Genomic DNA, 24827 nt, shown 5'->3' on the forward strand with positions numbered 1-24827 from the left:
GTGTTCTTTAGGATTGGGTGGAATGGTCTGGGTTGGGATTTGGCAGGTTATAATAGGTAGCAATGTCTAATTGAAGCTTGTGCAAGAGCAACCTCCAGAGTAGCCTCTCAACTTCATTTGAACTCTATGTCATTGATACTTTAATTAGTTACACTTCTTTTCCCCCTTTTGGTCAGGATGGAATTGTTGATTTCATGGTGTCAGTGCCAGATTCATACCTGGGAGTCATCTCCCACGCAGCCAGGGAAACTTTCACCCCTGGATGCCATGTCCCATGTAGGCAGGAGGGCGATGATTTCACTTTCGGAGTTGGGCTTAGAGAGACTGAGGCCACATCTGAGCAACAACAGAGGTCCTCCAGAAGTAACTATTAGGCATACCTATAGGTAGTCTAAGCTTCTCTGCTACCTACATAAGCTTCACAAGAGTAAGTCTCAAGATCAAGGGCTTGGCCTATTTATTTGGGTGTCCCTAAAGTTTGACCCAGTATAAGGGAATTTCCTGATGGTAAAGTTCAATAGTTTCATATTTTTTCTCCCATCCTTCAAGGGACTTTGCAGATACTCTAGGACAAAGCAAATCACGTTTTAGAACAATATTCAATGTAACTATATCTTGTATAGTTTAATTAGTAGTTCAGTCTTTGTTAAGGATTTTCATATTAAGCTCTAATTTTGAGATAAATAATGTTTTTGATGCTTTATAAATTAAGGAATACTATCACATATTATTTAATTTGTTGTTATAGCTATTCCATGAGGCATATATTTATTTTAACAATTGCCATTATAGGTAAAATAAATAAACTTAACCTGGATTAATGAGAACTGTAATAAGATGCATTTATCAGGGAAACTATCTACTGAATTTTGAAATACTTAGTAATTAATAATACTCATACTGTTTTATAAATATTGCATATATTTTGATAGCAGTCATAATAGTTTTTCATTTTCTAAAGGCCGAAGATTGCTTCTTTAAGGATTACGTAGACTGTCTGAAGGTCGAAATAATCTGTACTTCAAAAACAAATGATCCAGCTGTCCATTTAAAGAGCATGCCCACAATGCTCTAAAGAAGTTCTATCTCTTTTTGTTCTGGCTGAACTTCTCTGAAAGAAAACAGATGGTTAGTCTGAGAATAGAAAACCTGGAGTTTCTTTTAAAGATTCTCAAACATTACTCCTCAAGGGGTTGAATTTCAAAGTAAGTGATGCATTTCTCCTCCTCTCTCAGCATGACCTCAGATGGTTTCACTGCTTTAAAGTCTTTAGTTTGTTAGAGATTCAGAAGTTTAAAACAGTCCAATAGGAAGCCTGGAAGTGGGAGGGGAGGACTGACTAACTTTGAAGAAAATCATGAATGGTATTTAGAATGTAGTAAAATCAAATATCAAAGACTATGTTTATGGATGAGAAAATTGAGATAAGTCTGAGAGATTTTGATTATTAGGGCAAGTAGTGATTTTCATCACAATCTTTTAATTACTGTCAAACTGAATAATTAGCCTCAATATCCTTTCCAGTGATATTATATATAAATTATAATATAATATAATATAATATAATATAATATAATATAATATGATATGATGTGATGTGATGTGATGTGATGTGATGTGATGTGATGTAATGTAATATAATATAATATAATATAATATAATATAATATAATATAATATAATATAATATAATAAATGCAGTAAAGTTTCCATAAAGGCATAAATAATTTTGGCCAGATAATATAAAGTTTATCTTTTCCTCAGAAGTGTATTGGGATATGGCTATAAAGTTAAGAATATTCTTAAGGTTTTTTGTTTCTATAACTAATTTATTAAATTAAAATGTCACCTAGTTAAAGAATATTGTCTCCAAGGAAACCAGAATCTTACTTTTCTTAACACGCAATTATGTGTGCTAACAGCATATTTGATTGACATTATTTTTAGCCACTTGAAGTGTCTCATGCAGAGTGCAGCACTGAGTAAATAAAGGATGAGAAATTCAATGACAGATAACAGAATTTTAAATTAATAATATAAAAAATTATGTACTTCTAGTTAGAAAAGAAACACATGGTTAATTAAATGAATCTATTCATTTAGTTTTTATTTCACAAGTTGAAGCCATAGGGCACAATTTATTTGGATTTTTAATCTACAGCTAAAATAAAGCTAAGCCACAATAGGTATTTATGTGCTTTATTCAGATCTCTTAATTATGATTTTATGTGTTTAAATTTCAACATATTTGCCATATATTTTTCTTGTGTTTAATTAAAATAAAATTCTCAAGTGAGTTTGTGTAAAAAAGTTGTCAAGATTGCTGTTTATCTTCTTAGGTAATTGATATGTTGATTTCAAATGCAGAAGCTTGTCAAACCTGTTAAATTCTATCTTATTGGTTTCCAATAAAATTATTCTAACCTAAGAAGATTATTTTGAATTCTGCGTTTAAGTGTCATCATCCACCAATTATACAAGTATGCTTTCATATTTACCCAAACCAATAAAGAAAATATCAAGTTATGCAGCCTATAGCACAATTTCAGAAACATACCTTCAGTAACTTCCTTCTTTATACCTTGCGTCCTTTCATTCTGTTATTAATTGGAAAATATTTAGGGAATCCCAGTTATATGCACTATATATATATTTTTTGATGATTGACAATTTGTTTCTTAATTTAATTTTTCAAATCAAATTTATAAATCAATGTTTTTTTTTTTTTTTTTTTTTTAAAGGAAAGACAGAGAGAAGGAAGGAAGGATGGAAGGAAGAAAGGGAAACATTTTTAAACATTTTCTTGTTTTATTGTATTCTGTTTCTCCGTTTTTGTTACATGGGCTGGGGCCGGGAATCGAACCGAGGTCCTCCGGCATAGCAGGCAAGCACTTTGCCCGCTGAGCCACCGCGGCCCGCCCATATAAATCAATGTTTGAAGACAGAGAAGAAAATGTTAGAGGGACACACAAGATTTCTGTCCAGGATAAATTTTAAGTCTTTGATCTCTGTTATTCTCTTGTCAGAAGGCAGCTATTTGTGGTATTTCTTGTTCTTGCCCTTTGTTTAGCTTCTTTTAGATACAGTCTTTCTGTTGGCACCAATGAGAAGATTGGCCTGAGTTCTGCTTATTGTTGTTTTTCAAGTCACCAGAGACCTGATCATGGCAGAGGCCTGTTGTCTAGGCTGCTGGCTGCAGTTCTGAGGGCCCAGCAGTGCTAGGTGCTAGCTTAACTGCAGAAGACTCAAGGCACAAAGAGAATTGGTCCATGGTATCAACAATGTCTTAGAAATTCTTTCCTTTCTACTTTACACAAATGCTTGTTAAGTATTTATATGTAATCACTTTATTATTTGCTAAGTACAAAGCAAGGATCAAAGAAGAAGACATGGTTCTCGTTCTCCAGGGGCATCCTAGTGAACCATATTGGCAAGTTAATAATTTCTACATTTCAGACTTGGGTATTTTAAGATCACTGTGCTAGGTAACGTAGGATGGAAGATGAGTTTAAGTGGGAAAGAAACATGATCTATTTTAGAAACCTTGACTCTGGTGTCTAAAACATATGCAAGAGGAGATGTCTGATGGATAGTTGGACATGTGGCTCTTTAGCCAAGGAGATATAAGGAAAACTTGAGATATAAGGAAAAAATATATAAGCTATATATTCAATTTTTAATTGAACAAATAAAAGAATATGAGAAATCACAGATTGATGAAAAACATGTTATTAATAGAAACCAAAGCCATAAAAACATTTAAGGGACAATTTAAGAAAAATATTGGAAAGGTATTAGGAGAATTTGGAGCCATAAGAGGGCAGGCAATGGAAAGGTTTATGAAGAAATTGATCTATGGTGTGAAATCTTCAAGTTTTTAAGTGAGTATTGTGTTTGACAATGAGACAGATAACTTTAGCATGTGTGATTTATATAGACACAATGGAAATAAAACCAGAATGTAATCAGTTTTGCAGTGAGCAGACTCTAAACAAGTAAAGATGATGTTAAGAAGGGAAGGAAAGAGATATGGTGGTGAAGATGACAGGAAGAAAAGAAAATACTCCCTACAAAGAAAAGGAGTTTTAGCATGTTTAGGTTCAGAAAGGAGAAAAGGGCCAGTTTATTGATAAATGGATCTGAAAAATGGCAGGTTAGATTGCCTTTCTGTTGTACACTAAGGAAGTAGGAAAAGATGGCTAAAGATAAGTATATTTTGTAACAACAAGTTGAGGTAGTTGCTCTTTGTGGGCTTTTATTCTCTCAGTGGTGTACAAAAAGAATTCATCAGCAGAGAGAGGATGCAGGTAGTCTTGAGGGTAATGGATAAAATTGGAAGGGGCTGCTATTCAGAACTGGAGAGAGCTGCCTGAACATATCAATAGGATTGTTGAAGAGTTGGAGAATCCAGTTGAAGTTGAAGACCATGAATTTACACAGGTACCTGATTTGGAGGTTCTATAAGATATTTAGGGGGCACCCCTCAGTGGTATGGTATGTTTATTCAATAACATAGATTAGAGATGAAAGAGTTAAATTGATGGAGCAGTAGAGACTTTAAACAAACTGACGGTATAGAAAAGTAATGGAAACCCTTTGTTAACTCTACTGGTTACAGAAAGATTGGGTGATAAGCCATAGGTATTGTTTTAGTTTCCTAGGCTGCTTAAGCAAACACCATGAAATAAGTTGGCATAAACAATGGGAATTCATTAGCTTTCCATTTTGAGGTTTAAATAAGTTCAAATCAAAGCATCCTCAAGATGATGCATTCTCTTTGAAGACTAGAGTTTTGGGACTGGATGCCAGCAATCCTTGGCTCCTCTCTCATATGGCAAGGCACGTGGAAGCATCTCCTCATCTTTCCCTTCTCTTCCGGGTTCTGTTGATGTAGCTTCTTGCTTCCTGTGGCTTTCTCTCTTTCTGTCTGAAGTTCATTTCCCTTATAAAGGACTCCAGTAATAGGATTAAGAACCATCCTTATTGAAGTAGGATACAACTGAAGTAACCTCATCAAAAGATACTACTTACAATGGATTTACAACTTCAAGAATGGATTACATTTAAGAGCATGGTTTTCTGGGTTGCTTACAGCTTGAAATCACCACAGGTGTTTATTTGAGTGATAAAGGAAGAGGAAAAAAGCCGAAAGGGAAAAATTAGAACAGATAAAGGAACTGGGTTTTATCAGTGAGGTTGAGAACACCACAGTGGGTATAATATAAGGACTAAATTAGAAGATAAAGAAGTGTGATAGATTGAATTATGTGTCCCAGTTTAGACATGCTTTTAATCTATATTCCTTTCTTTGTGAAGTTTAAATTATTATGGCCAACTGAATGAGGTTGGGTCTTAAACAGGATTACTGGAGTCCTTTAGAAGCAGAAGAAATTCAGACATAAAGAAACAAATCTATGGGGAGGAGCAGAAAGCTGGTGGTCTATGAATCCTGGAAGATAAAGGAGAGGACATGGCCATGTGATGTGAAAACCAATAACCCGAGGATGGTCAGCCAGCCTGAATACTGCTGACCCCAGGAGGAAGCAACATTCTAATCTTTAAACCCATGAGACAATAAATTCCCTTGTGTAAGTATCCACCGTGTGGTATTTGTCACAAGAAGCAAAATGAATTGAGATATTGAATTGTGGATTTTATATACAGTAGTTCCAATTCCTTTATTTAACCAATACTTATTGAGCCCTTCTTATATTTAGAAAACAATGATTGTTGCTAGGGATTTATTAGTATAAATAAATTAAAATTCCTACCGTTTTGAACTTACATTATGAGGAAAATTTAACACAATTCGATGGATGAATATCCTCTATGTATTTTTCACTGTTTACATGTCTACCTTACATTGATTTTCCTTTTTTGAAAAAAACAAAGTTATATTACACACATACATTTTTTCCAATCTGATTCTCCATCTTAACAGTGTCTCTTGTGAACTTCTAGAGCTAACTTACTATCTTTATAGCTATAGAGTCATCATGTGATGGAATTTGTATTCCTGTTTTTCTCTATTATCAAAACTGAATGTGGGTGGTGCAACAGGGGCTCAATGGCGGAATTCTCGCCTGCCATGCCAGAGACCTGGGTTCGATTCCTGGGGCCTGCACGTGCCAAAAGAAAAGAAAAGAAAAGAAAAAGAATGTGAGTGACTATAGTGGAATAATAAATAAATAAAAGCAGAAATATTTTTGTTTTAATGTGTGAATATTTGTTTTTAAAATACATGATCAAATTACTCACCAGCTTATGCGAACTTCTTTATACAGCCACTGTTTTAAAAATGCTTAGTTTTCTGAATTCACAACAATTCAAGGTCTTGCAAATTTTATCAGCAAACAATATGAAGCTGTTATAATTGTTTTTAATTGCATTTTGAATTCTAATGAGTATGAGAATATTTCCTTAATTTTTTGACCTCGTGGATTTCCTTTCTCTTTTGGTCTGTTGCCATATTTTCTCTTGGGCTGTTGGATTTTTCTTAGCGATTCCTTAAGAGGTCGGTATACCTAATGAAAATTTAGATTATGTTTTGATATAATAGTTTTTTCTGTGATGTACTGACATTTCAAAGTATGTTGATTATCTTTTATTAAACTCCTCTAATTCTCTGAATATACACAATCTTATAAGAGATCCTCTTGTAAAAACAATATTGATGCTACATGTTCAAAATATTAAATTGTCCCCTGTCATTATACTTTTTAAGCTATGTTTTTTTTTTTTGTTGTTGTTGTTTTTTTTAACATGGGCAGGCACCAGGAATCCAACCCGGGTCCTCTGGCATGGCAGGCAAGTGTCCTTGCCTGCTGAGCCACCGTGGCCCGCCCTAAGCTATGGTTTTGATAGTTTGATTTGCTTATAGAATTGAATATAAAATCGTTCCATGGAACGTGTCATCTGAAATCTTGCCATACAGATGATAAGCACAAAAATAGTCTGGGTTATGCATTTTAATTAAAGCATATGCCTACAAACCAAATATCGGGACTTAAGCCAGGAATCAATTCTGTAGTAAATATATTTATTATTGCAATTTAAAAGACAGGCTAAATAGGTATGGTTTGTATTCCCAACATCCTTCAATTATGTTATATTCATTTCCATCTTGGTGCCTTTATGCACATGTCAGACATGTGAAATAAGCTGCCAGATTCTGCAGAGTTAACTATATAGTTGAATACAGAAAATGATTGTCATATGTGTTACCAAAACCAGTGATTATTTATCCAGCTGATCTAGTTATTTATTGCTTCATGACCATAATTCATAAGGGCAGTGGCCTTGTCTATCATGTTCATTGCCACATCCTCAATGCTCTCAGTGATGTCACCACCACAGTCTGTATATGAATAGTTCTTTGCATATAGTTGACAGTCAATAACATTTTGCATGAATGAATTGAACTGTCAGGGTTCATTTTTCTATAGATATAAACCAGGACATACATGTACATAATACTTGTTATGCCTCAAAGAACTGCATGATTTATTTGAAATATTAGGCTAGAAAAAATGAAGTCCCCAATACACATAAATGTATGTATTATGCACTTTTTAAAAAGGCCTCTAATAGTGAATAGATTAACTCTTTGTTTCTTCGTCTGAAGGATTTTCTCCTATTACATATTTTCTTTTTTCTAACATGGAGCAAAACTTCATGTCTTTTTAGAGAATAGGAAAACAAAATGCAGAATACTGTTTGACTGTCAAAAAATCATATTTGGAAGTCACAACTAGGTTCTCCTAAGAAGAGATTTAAGCTATCCTATGCCTCTAAGATTTTACAAACTTCTCATCTGGCATGTGCAATATCTGCATTTTGCTATCTATATAACTTATGGCAAAACCTTAGAGAAATAACTGTGTCCTTGAATAGGTTATGTTTTTCTTACTACACAGAGCGTAATCAGTAATAATAGTTATACCATCATAATTTTAATGAAAGAAATGAGAAGTCGTATTTCCACCCTACATATTTTTACTGGGTAAATTTTATAAGTGAAAAAGTTCATAGAAATGAGTCTTCCTCTATCTACTAACATTCTTCATTATACATTTGATTTAATTGACAAAAATTCAAATATGATTATCAGGTTTCAATGTGAACAGAGACTATAGCAAAAGAAATAAAATAAATTAAAAATTAATAAATGTTCAGATATATTAGTTTGTGCATTCATTTAAGCGCTATCATCTAAATTTTACAAACAAAAATAACTGATTTGTGACATCTTTTTAAATCAATATACTTGTGCTGGCAAAAGAGGGAGGATTTATATAATTCTTTGCATGAATCAAGTAAAAATTTGTTATTGGGAACAATACAAGAAGGAAGATTTTACTCAGCAGCACATTGATAAAACCTGGAATTTGCTGAAAAAATTGTTCTGCAGCAACCATTAATATATTATAAATGTCAGTAAAAAATGAAACAAAGCAATATCTTCAATGTATTCCAATCTTTAGAAACTTTAACAAAAGTATGAAAGACATGCTTGGCATAGATCCATGTTCAATAGGCAACATCTGAAGTTCTCTGTTCTGTTTGGGCATCACCCTTTAAGGGCATCCTTGGCATTCAAGATGCATTTAAAGGAGAAAAGTGAACAAATGATATGAAGCCTGGAAATGATGTCATATGAACTGATGGGGAATGAATGAAACAAGGGGAGCATTTATACCACAAAAGGAAACATTTGAAAAGATACCAGTTTCCATGTGGAAGAAGACACGTGCTTATTCTGAGGTATAGCAGAAGGACAAAATAGAGATAAACGATAATAAAATTTACAGGGAAAGAGATTTCGTTCACTAATTATGGGAAAAAAACTTTCAGAAATTTAGTGCATTTGGCAGTCCTGTGAAGTGGCTTTTGATTATAAATAAATACATAGAAGAAGGAGTTGCCTGGGATGTTAAGGAAGAGATTCTCAATTTAGATAAGAAACAAACTTGATAACTAAATTTCTGTTCAGCCATCATCTATTAAAACTTAGAGAAGTGTTTTGTAGTTAATACTTTCCTTATGTATAAATCCATATTTTATACTTTAAATATTGCCATTATATTATTTTAACTTATCTACCTGTATGTATATATGTATATGCATATATAACCATATGTCTACAAAACTATTTGCAAAATTAACTTGCTATGTAAAACTTAGATAAATGACTCAACTCTAAACCAATATATTTTATATTTATAATTTATAGTTATTTGTTACAGTCTTCCTATTTAAATTGAGTTGATTCATTTTATTATTTTTGCACATCTCACAATTGAGTCATGTGAAAAACTTTAAACTAAGACAATGTGAATACATAGCTCTTTACAAACAGTGTTGAGGTATTTTGGAACCCCAGTAGAGAAGCAGATAATAGAAATATGACATTTCTTTAATTTGTAGAAGTTTACTCACTTAACCTTGAATTCTACAAATCATTCAGTTCGTTAGTTCATCAGTTCATTAGTAAGCTGGAACTCTTTGCATATGTAGATGTCACCCTTTTGAATTTTACTTAAAGCAGTTGCTCAAAATGAAAGAAACACATTACTCAAATCACGTTTCAAGATGAATATAAAGAACATATTAAGCTTCATTTACCTCTATTTCTTCTCTTGTTGCATATATTAAATATTTATTATTTAGTAATAATTAAACTGTAAAGCATTTTTGTACAGTTGAAGTTGATAGAATGCAGCTTTTTAAACTCATGCGGACCTAAATCCAATCATTAAAAAATAATAAATCACATAATTTTTGTGCTCGCTTTAGCAGCACATATAATAAGGCACTTAAATTTGTATTTCAGTTTCCTCATATTTATGGACATACTGATCTCCAAATATAAGATTTCCAATTAACTACATAAAATACTGTAAATGAAGTGCTTATCATGAAATGTTTTCAATAAATATTGCATAAATTTATTTTCTTTATTATAAAATGTCTTTATATTATTCACAGCTGAAAAATAATAATATGCTTTTAAAAACACTTTTATTTATTTTGATGTATATAAAGGATAAGATAATGGATTGAAATCATTATCTATTTCCTAATAAAATGTCCACTTAAATGAAATGAAAATATTAAAATTTAAAAATATTCTAAATGTTTATGATATGGTCATTGAAAATGAAAGGGTAGCTTTTTAATACTTCCTAGCTTTTGGTTATTAATGGAATTCACAAAATTTAATTTTATTGTTGTATATTATCTTATACTTCATTTGAAGATGGTACCATTGTCTGATGAGATTGTCAATTTCACATGTCAATTTGGTTAATTTATGCTGTCCAGTTATTAGGTCAAGCCAGAACTGATGTAGGTTTTTTTTTTTTTTTTTTTTTTGGCATGCTGTATGGCTCGGATCACATTTCATTAATTTTTCCACGTGAGTATCCCTTTATTGTAGTGCCATTTGTTGAATTTTGTTTGTTTGTTTGTTTTTTCTTTCTTTGCTTGTTTGTTTGTTTGCAGAAGTGCACGGGCTGGGAATTGAACCTGGTCTCCCTCATGGAAGACAAGAATTCTACAACTGAAGTACTCTTGCACCACCCCTAGTTGTTAATGTGAGGGTATTTCATAGATCAGTTTGCATCTACAGTCAGTTGATTACATCTGCAGTTGATTGCATCTACAACTGTCAAGGGAGACTGTCCTCAGCAATGTGGGAAATCTCCTCACCTTATCAGCTGGAGGTTTTAAAAGTCATCAATGACAATTTTAGGAATCAGAAAGAAGAATTATTACCTCAATTTCAATCAACTTTTTCCTCTCATCTTCAGACTCCTCTCAGCATGAACTTTACTGAATTCTACAGATCATTCATCTCATTAGTTCATCAGTTTATTAGTAAGCTGGAACTCCTTGAATATGTAGATGGTACCCTTTTGAATTTTTCAGATTGTAACCTACTCAATAGAATTTGTAGTTGTCAGCCCCCATGGTCATGTGAACCAATTCTTTATATTTACATGTATTAGTAAATTAATTATGTGTGCATATGTGTATCTCCTATAGTTCAATTTCAGCAAAGAATTTTGACTAATAAAGAACTTGGTGACTGGAGTGGTTCTTGAGAGACAGAATATTAAGGATGAGATTTTTGAGTTGCTTCTGGAGTTTTAGGAATTGGTTTTGCTATGTGATTAGATTAAGAGGAACTAATGGCTCCATTACTAAAGATCAATAGGGCACTGAAAGGTCCATGGTATGATTTGACAATAGATACAGATATAAATATCACCGCTGGATGCTCCTTCTCAAATATTTATAAGGGATGATGTTCTAGATAACCCTGCATTTGATACTTTAGCGTATTTTGTCAAGTTCAAAAGTAGAATGTTGTTCACTGATTGTTATAAGTATGCTAAAAATGTTTAAAAAAAAAAAAAAGGATGAGTTCAAGACTTAAAATTCCCAACTCAGGGAATAAGAAACTCAGGGCTCTGAGCCCATGCAAAAATTTTGTACAACTAGCACAAAATGGCAGAAATATCTTTCTTAATGCTTTAGAAAACAGTTATAGGATTGCAGTAAGAGGATGAGTGCCAAAGTAAGAAAAAGGCAACGTAAGAGAAGTAAAATCTCATGTTGCTTTGGGTGATCCATCTTCTATCTCCAGCATGTCTCCATTGCATGTCCAAGGTCCTGGATTTGGAGGGAGCAGAGTAATCCACATGTACATTCTGGGTGTATAGATTTCTGTCTTAATCTCTCCAGTGGTCACATGAAAGAATGAACAAGGACAGTCATTGAAGTCTCACTGTCCTATACACATCCAAGATGCTTAATGAACTAAGAGGGGATAAATCAAAATAGCCCCCCACACAACATGTTATAATCAAATCTTGAAGGTGAAAGATAAAGAGAGGATTCTGAGAGCAACAAGAGAGAAGCAGCATGTTACATACAAAGTAATCCCGATAAGCTTAACTGCCAATTTCTCAATGGAAACCATGGAGGCAAGAAGATAGCTGGATGAAACATTTAAGGGGCTGAAAGCAAAAAATGTCAAATATAAACCAAAAATTCTACATCATGCAAAATTGTCTTTTAAAAATGAGAGAGAAATTCAGAGATTTTAAAGCAAAGTTGTGAGAGTTTCTCACCACTAGACCGGCCCCATGATGGATGCTAAAAAGATGCTTAAAGGTTGAAAGGAAAGAAGAATATACAATGTTTGAAGCCACATCAAGAAATAGAGATCTCTGGTAAGTGTAATAATATGGATAAATATAAATACCAGTACTATTGCATTTTTGTTCTGTAAATCCACTTTTTACTTCCTAGAATATTAAAAGAAAACAATAGACACATAAAATGTAATGATAAATCAGTAGTTTGGGACTCATATTAAATATGTAATCTTTGACAAGAACTACATAAAAGTGGGGGACAAAAGGTTATAAGAACGTAGTTTCTATGTAATATTGAATTTAAGTTGGTATCAAAACAAATGAGATTGTTACAAAGGGTATCAAGTTCAAGCCGATGGTGTTTACAAAGAAAATATCAGAATAAGCAAGTTTAAAGAGACATGAAGTAAAATACAGGTTTCCAGGTACAGGGGACAAAAGAAGTAGAGAGTTAGTGCATAATGGGTGTACTATTTCTGTTTGGGGAGATGGGAAAGTTATGATATTGGAAGTTGTAAGGGTATGGCAATATTGTGAATATGACTAATACCATTGAATGGTATGCTTGAGAGTAGTTGAGATGGGAAGCATATGTTGTATAAATGTTCCTACAATTAAATGAAAGAGTAACTAAAGACACAATAACAATTAAATGCAATATATGATCCTTGATGGTATCTATTAAAGAAGAGGGAAAGACTCAAAGGATATTATTGGGGCATGTGCCGAAATTTGAATATGGACTGTAAGTTTTATATGAATGTTAAATTTCTTCAACTTGTTAATTGCACTTAAGATCATTATGTTTGTGAATATACTTGTTCTTAATAAATGAACATGTCAGTTTTAAGTGTTCAAGGAACATGATGTATACAACCTACACTGAAACACTGAGTAAATGTATTGATACATAGATAGATAATCAGGCATACAGACAGATAGATGGACTGATAAATAGAATAATACAACAACTGTGACAAAATGTCAATATGAATCTTGTTCTCTGGGGGAGAAGGGTGTGTTGGTGTTCTGTGTGTAGAGCTTGTATAATTTTTGCAACTACCCTATAAGTCCCAAAGTATATCAAAATAGTTTTTGAAGAATCCCAGATCAAGAGTCACGTGAATATGTGAAAATTGTTACGTGTATCCTGAGAGAAACTCTTATTACTTGTAGTCACAGAATTAAGATTTCTGGAAATCAAACTCATCATGTGAGTAGCTGAATTAAACACAACTTGAATTCCCGACCTTGCAGGGTGTCTGCTGTTAAAGTAAGTTCATTGCCTGGGGAGAAATGAGATCCTGAAATATGGAATGGGGTCATATGGGCTGAGTATGATGACAGCAAGGACATTGAAACCTTAATTCTGCTGATTCCTTACTGGAAAAACCTGTATGCCCTCCTGAGGAAGCAACCCTCCCACTTCTGCCTGAGTAGATTAAATCTGTTTTGCCAGATAAACAGTGTAATAGAATCTCCTGAGACAGTTGACTTACAAGACACTGATAATTCCTTTCAGTACTCATCCCCATTGCCCTTCTTTGCATACCTATAACTAGACTGAAATCTTAGCAGGTCCCAAAACAAAAATTCCATTGTATTTTGAGGTGCAAAGTGTGACCCATTAGGAGATATGCTATACTCCAAAAGAATCACGTGATTTTTCCAATTTATATAGACAGAATTCTGGGAACATATGTGGACATGGATAGTAAGTTTGTGGGATAATGGTGGAAGGAACATATAGATAGAACAGGCTGAATTTATTGATATGGACCCTTAAGCAGAGATATTTGATTCAATGCTGTAGTTCAAAAGCTTAGAGAAGGCTCTAACAGTTTGCTTGGTTGCATGACAAAATGGTGGCATTCACTAAATGGTGTTATCTTGGTATAATGTCAAGGAAGGTATCCAAAGACTTAGAGAGATGCAATGTTATAGTGCACATATGTAAGACCTGGTCATCCATATCAGGAATGTCCAGAAGACACACATTTCACCAGGACTGTGAGGAATAAATTTGTGAGAACAACTCCATCATTCTTGAAATGCTCTGCTGTATCTCTTTTTGTGGTCAAATATTACTGTGCGAACAGATACCACTGATCGTGGGTCCTTCAACACCATGGGGATGTCCCAAGGTGGCAGGAGTCAAGTGGCAGTTATTTACTTGCCAATAACAAGGTTGACCTCACTATCTAATAGACCATAAAATCAAAGCAGTAAATCACAGCACTTGATTTACGGGAGACCTATGACACTGGCTAGTTGATCATGAGATTCTTAGAAGTGAAATGCATTGACAGTCTACTAAATTCTTAGTGATCTGTATAAGCAGAAGACCTCTAGGTTGAGTGAACAAAAACTAGCTGAAATCACAAAAAATAGAAAGGCATGGCATTTCAACCTATTTCAAGACCTGATATTTTATTGAACCAACCTCTTGAAAGAAGGGAATACTGGATCTCATTGGGGAAGAAATCTGCTACGCTTGAAATTTTTATACTGCTTATCATTTTCCCAGCCTTCCCCAAAGGCTTTTTTTTTTTTTTTTTTTTTTTTTTTTTTTGCCAGGGAGAATGTCCATTGAGGAAAAATAAATGATCAGATATTCTGGGGGTTAATGGACATTTGTTCATTGGAGGTTAGGTGATCAATGGAATTTTTTCTGATCTGTCTCACAATATTCAAAACTATTCTATGATTATTACCCCAATTCCAGAATTCATCATTGGAATAAACTTACTCAGTATGGCAGAATTCCCACATTGGTTCCCCGACTTCTGAAGTGAGGACTATTATGTAAGAAAATGCCAAGTGGAAGCCACTAGATCTGTTTCTGCCTAGAAAAATAGTAAATCAAAAGAATAGTGTATTCCTGGAGGTATTGCAGAGACTAGGGCCACCACCATGGACTTGAAGGATGCAGGGGTGGTGATTCCTCCCACATCCCTATTCAACTCTACTTATTTGACCTGTGTAGAAACAGATAGATCTTGGAGGATGACAGTAGCTTATCATAAGCTTAGCCAGGTTGTGACTTTAATTGCATTTGCTGTTCCAATGTTGTATCATTGCTTGAACAAGTTGACACATCTCCCAGTGACTGATATGCAGCTATCGACCTAGAAAATGTTTTTTTTTTTTTTTTTCTGGATATTTATATGTAAAGATTGTGAGAAACAGTTTGCTTTCATTTGGCAAGGCAAACAATACACATTCACTGTCCTACCTCAAGGGTGTATCAACTCTCCAGCCCTATGCCATAATCTGGTCTGCAGAGACCTAGATCACCTTTCCCTCTCACAGCACATGATGCTGGCTTACTACATTGATGACATTATGCCAAGTGCATCCAGTGAGAAAGAAGTAGCGATCACTCTAGAATTATTAGTAAGGCATGCCAGAAGTAAGGAATGTCACAGAGTGGGAAACAAATTCAACAAAAATTCAGGGCTCTTCCATGTCAGTAAAATTTCTGGGGATTCAGTGGCATGGAGAATGTGAAATCTCCCTTCTAACATGAAGTATAAGGTACTATACCTTGCCCTTCCTACAACCACAAACAATGAATAACTCCAAGGTGAGCTCTTTGGATTTAGGAGGCAATGTATTCCTTGTTTGGCTGTGCTATTCCAACTTATTTACTAAGTTACACAAAAAGCTGTTAGTTTGAGTGAGGACCAGAAGAGGAGGCTCTGCAACAGGTCCAGACTGCCATGCAGGCTGTTTAGCCACTTTGGCAGATTCAGTGGTACCTGAAGTGTCAGTGGCAGATAAAGATATTATTTGAATCCTTTCAAAGGCTTTATGGGTGAATCACAACACAGACTTTTAGGATTTCGGCACAAATACCTGCCTCCTTCTGGAGATCACTTCTGCCCTTTTGAGAAACAGCTTTAGACTTGATTTTGGGCCTCAGTAGAGATAAAACACTTGACAATTGGCCACCAAGTTATAAGGAGACCTGAGTTGTTCATAATGAACTGAATGTTCTCTGACCCACCAAGCTATAAAATTGTACATGCACAGCAGCACTCTCAAAACACTTCCGCCGAAACTACCATCCATGGATTTACAGAATATCTAATCTATCATTACAGTGCTCCACAGAGGATTGCTTCTGTTCAAGGAACTCACTTGACAGCAAACAAAGTGTGGCAGTGGGCCCATGCTCATGGAATTCTCTGGGTTCACTGTGCTCCTCATCATCCTAAAGCAGTTCAATTGATAGAATAAGTCATTTCATCATATTAGGGTTTCCAACTTGTTACCTGCACTTCGGAATTTCAGAATTCAGACTTGCCAGCTGCTACACGGAAGGCAACATGATATCTGCGGTCACTTAACTTGTAGGCTTGGATTCGCGAATAACACAGATTTCATTGATATAAAACCAGAATTTATTAGGAAAGTAATTAAAAGATGATTAGAAATGAGACATAGTTATATCACCAGATGGGACAGCATCAACACCTGGAGAGGAGTGCTGGGGACTCTCAGAGACAGCATTCAGGGTCTAACTGGTAAAAGTCCACAGAAGAGCATCCTCTTTCAAGGTAAGATTCTCTCTCACATGAGACTCTCTTGTCTAACTGCTTGCATGAGGTTAATATGGTATCTTTACACAATAGTGGCCGGATTCCAATTAGCTTATGTGACCAGGCCCAGGTGGTCCTCTGGGAACAGGCTAGAGACCTAGACAACTCTTTTAATCAAAATACATCTCTTTCTGGGATGATAGCCAGTCCTCCCAGCTAAAGTGCACATTTCAGCAATTTAGTACCAAGGTCATGTAATGGCCACCTTAGTTAAGCATAACAAACTCTACAATTTATTTTCAAGGAAACCTCAGTTGAGTATAACAAACTCTACAAATTTACTACCAAAGTCATGTAGTGGCCACATCAGTGAGCAGAACAGACTCTACAAATTTAGTTTTCCCCTTCACCAGCCTTCTTCTATGAGCCTATGCTATATCTATAATTATATATAATTATATTATAAATATAATATATACAGTTCTGTTTCTCTGGAAAAATCTGATGACATATGTGAATCAGTGTAAGATTTATAATTATGTTTTTCTCAGTCCAGTTTACATTTTCATAGATTCTCTTAACTTATATGGACTAATTTCTACGCTCTCATGTACCTTCCATTTGTATCCCCCATCTGAGAGATAACAATCTTTGACAGGTGGCCTCTAGCCTATACTAACACTAACCAGATAAAGTAAAGATTAAAATGATAGTACAACCTCATGAAGAGTAACTGGCTAGAAGTTCATTGGTTCAAGAATTTAAGTTGCATCATCACACATCTACTTAGAGCAAAATGATATGTTAAAACACTTCTTGTTTTCAGTATCTGATTTTCAAGTACCTGAGAAATTTTTTGACTTACTTTCTGAACACTTTTTTCTTTTTAAGATCTATATTCTCTATACTTTGTTGTTATGAGTCCAACTGTCTACAGCCAAATATGTAATTATGCAATAATTATAGCACATGTCAAAGTAATGGCATGTTTTATAGTGCCTTTCCAACAAAAAGAAAATTATAAGTTTTCAGTAAAAATGTTACTTGATAGAGTAGGGAAATTATGCCAGTTAGAATTGCTTATCATTTTAGGTTATCAAATAGAAAATCTGGACTAGATATATCATACATTTGTAGTGCATAATTATTGGGGCTTTGCAAGTTGTGCAAAGGTTTTATTTTCACTCCTTTGTTAAGTTTGAAATATGTGTCTATGTTAAATTTTTTTTCCAACCAAGATGATATTTATATGACTTGTGTAAGTTATTGAAAATATTTTCAATGATGTAAAAATTTTCTTAAATAACTGTTGAATGTTCAATTGGCTTTATCTTTATTTTATCTCATTTGCCTGTTTGAAATACTAAAAGGCAGATTATCAGTCAGGGTTCTTGAGATAATTATAAAAACTAAATGTGAAGGAGGGAAATGGAAAGATGTAAATATTTTGAAAGACATTTAACTTACTGATGGATTTTGGATTGGGTACTGGGTAGAAGAGAGGGAGCAAGGTAGAATTAAATATATACAGAATTCAGTTCTAACATACTGCTTTTGAAGTTTCTCTTTTGTAGCACATGTAAGACGAGACAGATTAGGCATCTGGCATTTTGACTCTATGTCTCAGAAGATATGAGTGAATGATAGGCAGAGAAGAGGGAGTACTACAGAGACCAAGTAATACAGCTGGTACCTAGATAATATTAAAGGTCTTACTAGCTTCTGCATGTCTTTTATATTTTATTTTTTTGAACCTGGTCATTTCTACCATGCCCCCACATCCCTCCAGTAGAGTTTTCAAGTTTTTTCATAAATATTTATATGATATCTTTATTAAAAATATCAGTTCTGACTATTTGTCATTGCTTCAGCTTTTGGTCAAATGTGATTGATTTTTCCATATTTATCAGATTTACAGTGGTGACTCATTTAACCATACAGTATTGCCAGTCTCCAAATCGTGGGAGACTTTCCCCCATTTTCTAATCTCTTTATTTCTTATTTAAAATGATTGTGCTTGTGTAAATTTACTCCACATGTAAAAGCTTTATGAGAGATGAAAGTTGGACTCTTTTCTCATTTCACTAACAACCTTCTCAGCAGTAGCAAAGATGAAATGTGCTGCCTAGCAACGTTCTTCCATATATACAGTGTTGCTTAGCAGCATCCTTTCAATGGAGTGCTACCTTGAATTGGTATAATATCAGTCTTCCTTGGGTGGATAATTGTTTTACTATCCAGCTCCATTCTCCTTAGTAACTACATTTTGGGAGCTAGACCCGACAGCAGACAAACGTTCCTAGTTTGGCTGTCTTTCCAAACATAGTCTCTTGTCCCAGGAGGGGTCTGATGGTAAGTTTATGAATATAAAGACTGATCTCTCTCCCCTCATATTTTATTGATCTTATCTTGCATCAACATTATTAGAACCAGTGTTTATGTCTAAAAACTAGTCCAAGGAGAAAGATTTATCTCCTCTTTCATACCATACTTTTTTTTTTTAATTGTCAAACAGACAAACTATATCCTATAATAATGCAGTATTTGGCAAAGCTAGAGGAATAGGTAATATAGTGATATCAGTTCTGCAGTACTTATCTTTGTTGGTTTCCCTTGTCAATTTTAATACATTTATTGGACTCATTAGCACTGGAAATGTTAACAAAGAGACCAAGTCTTTCAACATAGTAGGGATAATACCTTCTCAAATTCCAGAATAGGACTCTTATTATGTTCGTCTAAACAAAAATTTAATGCAAAAGAGAGTGAAGTATATTTAAAAGGAAGTAAGTATTCTCTGAGTGAGTACATACCGAAGCCCAAAATGGGTGATTTGTAGTTTGGACACTCAAATTCATTTATTCTTCAATATTTTATTTTAAAGTTTACAACAAAAGGTAAATAATTAAGAATTAGTAAAGTGGATGATTTGCATTTTAAAAAAAGAAGAGTAAATATTGAGAATTAATTAATAATGATTAAATATTATATTAATGTTAATACTTACTGTGCTCTTACTATATGCCAGGCACTATTCTGAGAACCTTAGGTGTATTATGTCATTTGAAATTCACAACATCTCTATGAATTTGAGTAACTATTATACCCATATACCCATTTTTCCAGGTGAGGTAACAGAGACACACACAGGTAAGGTAACCTGACGCAAACCTCAGTGTAAAGAAGTGACACAGTACAGAACTGACTATAGAACTCGCATTCTTTTTTTTTTTTTTTTTTAACGTGGGCAGACACCGGGAATCGAACCCGGTTCCTCTGGCATGGCAGGTGAGCATTCTTGCCTGCTGAGCCACCGTGGCCAGCCCAGAACTTGCATTCTTAATCATTGTGCTACAATATTCTCTTGGAGACTATTTCTATTAGAATGTGCCAGCAACGTTTCTAAATACTTTCCATATTGTGTCATTTAGCCAACAGGAAACTAGATTACTAATTAACACAACAGCTAATGTTACATAAATACATTAACCCGTTAATCCTCATATTACCCTTATGAGGATAAAATAATTCTACACATTTTCCAAAACTGGCTTAGTTTCTGACCTATAGCAATTACTTATCATTTATGATATTTATTATTAATATCATTGCTATTTTAGCAACATAATATGGGAGTCACTTATACCAAATTTATTCTGTTGGCCATATTCTGACAATGTCAATAATTTGGAAAATGTTATTTTACGCTTTTGAATATTAATTTCTCATGGTATACCTCCCCCTTTTTTAATCTTAGTTGATCTTTCATCCTTCTTATTATTCAAGAATGTGGTCTCAGTTGACAATATTCAGGATATGTGTTATCCATCCCATGAATTTTTAAAGTAGATTTCATTAATATAACAACAGTCTAATTCCTTAATACATTATTGTGCATTGACAACAAACTGTTGGGAAGATTCTTTGAGTAAGAAAATAAAATCTGTATTCACACTACAGATATAGGCATTGTATCTTACATTTAGATTATAGAATCTTAAGTAGAACTGACATACCATGTAAAGAGCACAGGCATTCTGTTTCTACCTGCAAGCAATTATTTTACAAAGACAAGAAATTTGTTCTATGTCGGACAAAAGCAAGTTTAAGTCAGGGTTGACGTAAATTAGTCCATATTTACTAGGTCATAATCCAGGTCAATAAAAATTTATGTATCTATCTTAGATATGGGGGACAGCCTGCTTTTTAATGGCCTGGCTTTTTATTTTAGAGGTATAAACTATCAGGCCTATGTTTTCTGTAACATTTCCAAGAGAACCAAGAAAAAGAAGCACCAAAATAGCAGTCGTGTTAAGAACAGAAATTCCAGTAATATCACCATATATATGCTCTTGAAAAATATTACATTCTTTCAAACCACACATTAACCATTACAGGACTTATAGAATAAATAGGTTTAGGAGCTTATCCTTCAAAAACAATATAACTGCAGCTGTAACCAAAAAAACAAAGCGAAACAAACTAACAAGAACCAAAAAAAAAAAAAAAAAAAACAGCAGCACTTAATCTAACAAAACCAAATCTCCTCTTATATTTACACCCAGAATCACTGATTACATCCTTTGATTGCCTTCCTCAATGGAGTCTAAACAATCTCTCAACTTCTTGCTCTCCTTTAGAACTATCTTGATTTTCACCCACAGCATTTTTAATAAAGGATTGGCTGATGACTTTGTTTGCCTTTTCTCCTTCCACAAAGCTTAGAAAGTTCAAGTACCTCATCTGGAGAAAATAATTTGATACAAAAAACAGTCGAAACCCATCTCAGGTAGTTCGCTGACCAACTCTGGTTCCTTATCCACAATGCTATCCAGTGGTTCAATACAATGAATATGAGTAAACTACTGGCAATTGCCTTCAACACCGTGCTCTGTGTTCATGCTGGAGTTGCATTTCAGGAAGCATAAAATTGCTTTCGATAATGGAAGTAGATAAATTATGTACACAGAATTCAAATCAAATGACTGAGAAACAACAAAAATATAGAGATCTGTGCTTTGGTCTAGCGCCAGACATAAACTTCATCTAATCATTGAACTCAGAATTAACCAACATAGATCATTTTCTTTGCTTTTCTTTCTTACATGGCATAAAATGCTGATATGGTTTGGAGGAAAATGGGTTTTCAATTCAGAATCTGAAACATGGCAAGATTTCATCAGTTCCTATGAATAATATCAGGAAGAATGTATGCATATTTATGCAAAGATTCTGTAATATTTTCTTGAGTTTTAACACATCCTTGGACAACTTAGCTATATATGCTAACAGGTATATTTGAGCATCGATATCTGTGCTTTATATTATATTGCCTTATACCATGCTAGGATATATATATACTTTTTCTTTATTCATGGCTTGGAAAGATTTTAATATCATAAAATATCAGGGCACAAAGTGGAAATGACTCAACAGATTTTAAAATATACTCCATAATGAACTGGCATACTCTTGTTAAAATATTGCTGAAAATTTAAGGAACTCTAGAATAGCAATTGCTATTCATATCAGTTCTAATGTCACTTCTGCAGCAAAGCAGAAGTGATCCTCTACTTTTGCTCTCCCCTCTAACCTATCATTATGCATCATGTTAACCTGTTTCATTTATGTCAGAAAATGTGTTAATAATATTTATGGGCTCATTTATTTGCACCTCATATCTATTCCCTCCATTATAATGTAAACTCTACATGCAAGTTCTTACTTCTGCTGTTCACCAGTGTATCATGAGAGCAGCTTCCTCAGGCCCTTAGATGATCTATGAATAAGTAACCAAGTGAATGACTAAAAATGTCTCTACTATTATTTGTTTTTCTTGTATTTTCTTATTACTTATTGAAATTATGTAGGTAAGAGTAATAAAATGTAATAAAATATTTAATATTGACTATGTAACTTCACTTCCACTTTGATTTATTGTTCAAACATGATTATATGTGATTGTGTAAATTTTTGACACTTTAATTGGGAGGAAAAAACTTATTTTTCTAATTTGTTGTCTCATAAATGAAAACTATTTGAAACAATGGATTCTGAAAAATGTTGAATTATAATACCCACTTAAGAATATATCGTTTTAATAAATTTCAAAATAGTCAACTTTTTTTACCAATTAAGGATTTTATGGAATCAATTACCTTTTCTTTTATTTAGTTAAGAATAGCTGTTACCAAACCATGTGAAATGAAAACCAAAAGGAGAATTATGGTACTTCATTAATTAATTCTAATCATAAAAATTAAATATTTTATGCAATTTTTTTTCATAGATATATTTGGTTAAGTCACCATTTACTGGTGAAGTTTTAAAATAAGTTAAATTGATATATTACTCATTTTCCTGTGTGTAATCATGGAGACTGCAATCAAATGTGGCATTCTTATATTCAGTTGACAAGCCTTATCCATGAATAGGCTTTATGAGAAGTCAGAGTAGGCAGCTGAATATGTCATCTGATTTGAAAGCATTGGGAAATTATTTTTACTTAAAATAAAATATCTCCCTCATTATCTGTCTCTGGAAATTTCATCTTTGAAACTCTCTCTTGGGCTTTAACTTTAGTTTTCACTTAGTTCTTCAAAGTATAATTCTTCTATCTTCTACAAATACCCTTTGAGAGCTTATTTGGAGATTCAGGGAAGACAGCCCCCCACCCCCCACCCCATACCTGCTTACAGAACTGCTTTCTTATTCAAGGAAGTCTTTCCTTAGGAGAACTTGAGGAATTACACATATGGAAGGGAAGATGGTCACCATTCCAGCTGGCCAGGTCAGCCTAATCATCCCTGGGGTTAATGGTGACCCATGTTGCAATCAGCGAGCACTCACCTGGCCTTGACGGGAGTAAGTGGACCAAAATTAAAAGACAGGGGAAAGGTTGTGATCAGAAAGGTAATCCTGATTAAAAAAAAAAAAAATTCTAGTTTTAGATTTAAGAGAATATTCATTCTGAGCTTTCTTCTTACTAAGGAAACTGAGGATCCAAGAGACTGTGGTTTGCTCAGGAAAAACCAGATAGTTCCAGAGATGAAGTTACACCCATACTTCTGGACAACTGACCTGTGTTTTTCCACCATGTACAACTGTCTCCCACCAAAATCAAGTAGAAGGAAAAATACTGTTGAGTTTTAATTGTTCTCCATTTTTATGAACTTTGTTTGGTGTGTGTGTGTGTATATGTGGTTGTGTTTGTTTGTGTTTAATAAAACCCATTGTTTTGAGCAGATTACCCACTAGAATAAAAAAATGTAATCAGTTAAACTAACATAAAATCAAGAAATAAAACCTCAAAGCATTACCTAAATGTTGTTTGTTCTACTTTCCAGTTTTAATCTAAGAATGTTACATATAAAATATTTAGTCCCCAATATTTCCCATTCCCATTTTCTCTTTTATTTTGAACTTAGCAATTATTACACTTTAGCATGCCATATACATTACCTATTTATCTTATTTATTGTCTGTTCCCTGTACCCCCCACCAGAAGTAAGCTTTATGAGAGAATAGGTTTTACTGAATTAACTCATTGCTGTATTCTCAGTGCCTCCAACAGTTTGACACACATTCAGTATTCAATAATATTTCCGAATGAATGAATAAGTGAAATTTGAGATAAGGAAAACCTTCATTAATGTAAAGTATTAACAACTGCACTCTCACCGCTAATACAAATCATTTATATTTCCAGCCAATAAATGCTCAGGGAAGATGTAGATGTTTGAAGCAGACTGACAGATGAGTCAAGGAAACCCTTTAGAACACGGTGATATTAGAAAATAGCAGATAATATCTTTTAGTGACCTGTTCCTGCATAGCTCCAGATGACCCTCCTAAGTCAGTGCTGTTTACAGCTTCTAACACTGTGTGAAAGTTTGTAGGATTCATTTCCCCATTTCCTCCTGCTTTTCTTTTCAAAATTTCATAATGAATGAAAGATAAAAAAATGAAGAAATTGATTTCAGTCAATCTTATGTATTGTTCAGTGCTTTTCTGTGTATATGTAGAGTTCAGATACTCTTTAATTAGCACCTTGGGCAGAAAAGGTCTGATTTAGAATTTTAAAAAATAATAGAATCCAGAGAGCAAGTAAAGATAAATGT

General features: G+C 33.9%; 1 long non-coding RNA gene across 1 annotated transcript; it reads left to right on the forward strand.

Annotated features, from left to right (window-relative positions):
• Positions 1-18877: 18877 nt before the first annotated feature.
• Positions 18878-24014, forward strand: LOC143679364 (uncharacterized). The gene is made up of 3 exons (XR_013173687.1): positions 18878-19059; positions 23425-23619; positions 23698-24014. It is a non-coding gene; the product is annotated as an uncharacterized LOC143679364 (long non-coding RNA).
• Positions 24015-24827: the final 813 nt, after the last annotated feature.

This window comes from Tamandua tetradactyla, chromosome 4, assembly GCF_023851605.1.
Source record: "Tamandua tetradactyla isolate mTamTet1 chromosome 4, mTamTet1.pri, whole genome shotgun sequence".
Classification (NCBI taxonomy): Eukaryota; Metazoa; Chordata; class Mammalia; order Pilosa; family Myrmecophagidae; genus Tamandua; species Tamandua tetradactyla.